Source organism: Pinus tabuliformis, chromosome 1_2 (genome assembly GCF_031772625.1).
Source record: "Pinus tabuliformis cultivar Carrire ecotype Pingquan chromosome 1_2, CPIR1, whole genome shotgun sequence".
Taxonomy (NCBI): Eukaryota; Viridiplantae; Streptophyta; class Pinopsida; order Pinales; family Pinaceae; genus Pinus; species Pinus tabuliformis.
Genome location: NC_142298.1, coordinates 83,235,543 through 83,239,080, shown reverse-complemented (window position 1 = coordinate 83,239,080; position 3,538 = coordinate 83,235,543). Strand labels below are relative to the sequence as shown.

At 38.9% G+C, this 3,538-nt stretch overlaps 1 pseudogene across 2 annotated transcripts; it reads right to left on the bottom strand.

The window, feature by feature from the left end:
• Nucleotides 1-638: 638 nt before the first annotated feature.
• Nucleotides 639-3,187, bottom strand: LOC149204539 (pentatricopeptide repeat-containing protein At1g08070, chloroplastic pseudogene; annotated as a pseudogene). Of its 2 annotated transcripts, XR_016252382.1 has the most exons (2): nt 2,710-2,848; nt 639-2,542 (listed from the first exon to the last, which is right to left on the bottom strand). The product of XR_016252382.1 is annotated as a pentatricopeptide repeat-containing protein At1g08070, chloroplastic pseudogene, transcript variant X2 (transcript). The 2 variants fall into 2 exon arrangements; XR_016252381.1 differs by having other exon boundaries at nt 639-3,187.
• Nucleotides 3,188-3,538: the final 351 nt, after the last annotated feature.

Sequence of the window (3,538 nt, the reverse complement as noted above, 5' to 3'; positions counted from 1 at the left end):
ACGAAAAAAATCTTCATTTAAATGGCTCTGGCTCCACATTCATCCAAAGTTAAAAATGCATTAGAATTAAACATGGCTTCAGTATCAAAGCCATCCTTCAGTATCGAAATCAGCATTCTACTAGCATTTCTATCAGAGAAACAAAAGAATAGATTATAAACTTGCAATTTTTTAGGGCTTTTATGTTCAGAATTCCAATAATTCTGGAGCAGTAATGTTTACGAGTACGCTGCCTGATATTAAGGACCCCGTTCTTTAAATGAGAGATACTACCCAGAACCTACCAACTATCTTATAAGGACGTTACAGATATTTGTACTTAACTCATGATCTATTATAGCTGGTTCTTCATCTTCCTCTCAATGATATAATATCATTCTGGTAATAAAGATAACAGCAGAACTTGAGATGATACAACCTTATGATGTTGCATTATCTAAAGATGATAAGATTGAGATAACACCACACCACAATTTGAGGCCATAACCTTATTTGGTTATGGTCTATGCAATAGTTCACTTAGTCCACGCACATCACCTAATTGTTAGGTTCTGGGACTAAAAATACAAAATTAAATGACAGGTGTTACGGGGTGTAAACGGGGCATTGACAGCTCAGGACACGTGATATAAGAAAGATTGAACCTATGCAACCTTGTATCTGTGGCTTACTTCAAGTAGCATTACCAGTAATCCCTGCAAGAACAGAATCCATCCTTAAAATGATGGAAACGGTTTGCATCTCTTACAACAATTTCTCTTCTAGTAATTTTAGAGATCAACTTAGCAGCACTGTGGCAGTCATCACACACACGAAGGTTTTTTATGATACGAATGGGTGTTCTAGGGTTTGTGTTAATAAGGCCAAAAGACATTGCAAGTTTCTCACTGTGACTATATAGCATGTGTTCTTTTACCTCATCCTCTACATCATGCAAGACAAAAACTTTGTTAGGCACATACCCTGCCTCCTTCATTTGCCCACTAAGAGTCTCTAAAGTTGCATAGATCATTTCAGACTGAGGATGCAACTTATCTCCAACACGAAAAGCATGAACCCTATTATTTACTTCAATCAAGCTGGATCCAGGTGCCTTTTTCAATCCTTTATCTTTCATCATCATTCTCACAGCTGCTTTATCATCCCACCGGCCAGCTGCAGCATAGATATTGGAAAGTAAAACATAAGATCCGACATTTTCAGGCTCTAATTCAAAAAGGCGTTCTGCCACAAGCTGCCCTAGCTCAATATTGCAGTGCATTCTGCAAGCACTAAGCAAGGCCCTCCACACAAGAACGCCATGAGCAAATGGTATATGCTTGATAAAGTCATGTGCCTCATTCAGATGCCCAGCACGGCCAAGAAGATCAACCATGCATGCATAATGTTCCTCTGCAGGAGTTATGGAATATTCTCGAGTCATGCAATCGAAATATTGCCAGCCCTTGTCCACCAAGCCTGCATGACTGCAGGCAGACAAAAGAGAAACAAATGTGATGTTATTTGGTTTCATGCCCGTCATCTGCATTTGGGAAAAAAGTGCAATGGCTTCCTTGCCATGCCCGTGCAAACCATATCCGGCAATCATTGCATTCCATGAGGCCAAATCCCTTTCAGACATTCTATCAAACAACCTGCGCGCAACTCCTAAACCTCCACATTTGGCATACATATCAATGAGAGCAGTCGATGCAACTTCGGACTCAATTTGGCTTCTGATTATACAACTATGTATCCATTTACCTTGTTGCAGAGCTGCTAAATGGCCACAGGAAGGGAGCACGCTCACCAAGGTGATCATGTTTGCTTTCAAGCCTGCAAGTTGCATCTGATTGAAGAGTGTCAAAGCCTCACTGTGATATCCATTCTGAGCATAACCAGCAATAACGGAATTCCAGGAAACCACATTTCTTCTAATCATTCTGTCAAATAATTCTCTTGCAACCTCTACGTTCCCACAACTGCAATACATTGCTAGAAGGGAATTCTCAACAAAAACATTAGACTGAAATCCCTTTTGAATTATGTAATTATGAATCCATTTGCCCTCTTGCAGAGCTTCCAACTGAGCACAAGCCTGAAGCACGCCTACAATAGTGGTAGAGTCTGGCCTTATGTGGGTCATCTGCATTTGACAAAAGAGTTTCAGGGCCTCCTCGGGATATCCATTCTGAACATACCCAGCAATCATTGCATTCCATGAGACCACATCTCTTTGTATCATTTTGTCAAACAAGTGTCGAGCAATATCAATACAATTCCATTTGGCATAAGCAATTATGAGTTCAGTCTCCACAAAGACATCGGACTCAAATCCCTTTCGAATTACAAGGGCATGAAGAATCTGAGGGACCCGTTGCGGAGATAACGAACCAGTGCAGGCCTTGATGAGGAAAGGGAAGGTAAAGTCGTCTGGTTGTATACCCTTCCCTTGCATTTGGATATATAGCCCAAGTGCTTTGTGGGGAAATCCATTCTCAGCATATCCTCGAATCATCACATTCCATAACAAGGTAGTTGGGTTGCATATTTCGTTGAAAACCTGGCACGCATAATACATATTGGTGAACTTGGCATAGAGCTTCACAAGTTTGGTTTGCAAGGAGAAGTTATGGTGAAGCCCATTTTTTAAAATGTTGGTGTGGACTTGCTTTAGTGTTTCAGAACTTGGGCAGGAATCCAATAGATAAGAAAGGATATCAGTGTTACCTGTTTCTTCCTTCAATGCAGTCCTGGTAGTGGTGACTTGCAATTTCCGTGTTGGGTTTTGAGTGGCAGCTGTGACTTGATGAAATTGGGAATTCATTCGGAAACTGTCACCAAATTTTCTTTCGAGTTCGAAACGATGATTATCGAAATATGAAAAAGGTGATGCTATATCCATAGCCATGGCAATAGCCATTGATGATTTCAAATTCAACCCTGCGCACAATCCAGGTTTTCAATCAAGAAAGGGTACTGCTTCCCACAGGACGCGTGCCTTTGTGATTCTCGAGTAAAATCCAGACAGGAGGAATAAGGTGAGAACCGAAGCTCATCTTCCTAACCATATTTTGGTTCTAAGGAGAGCGTTTTGTTACGTTGAATAGATCGCCACATAACCAGGGATTTTACATGAGCTTTTGGCCATTCGAGAATGGGTTTTTCAGTCATAGGGTTCTGTTTTAAAATTTTGATGTATGGTTAAAAATTCAGTGACCACGGATTTTAGATTTTATAATTAGGTGTTTTAAGATTGATAAGATAAATATATTTTAAAACCACTCCGCTCGCATGGATAAATGAGGTTCATATAAATAGATAAGCTTATATCAAGTACATATATAATAACATTATATAAATGGGATTGATATACCTCTAATATTAATATAATTTTAATCTAAGTATAATATTATCTCTAATATTAATATAATCTAAATCTAATATTAATATAACCTAACATCGGTCACGAGATACATTATATGATAATTTATCATCATTTTAATTATTGAGATAAAAGTATAGGGATTGAGTTCTACATAGAATCTAAAGGAATCTC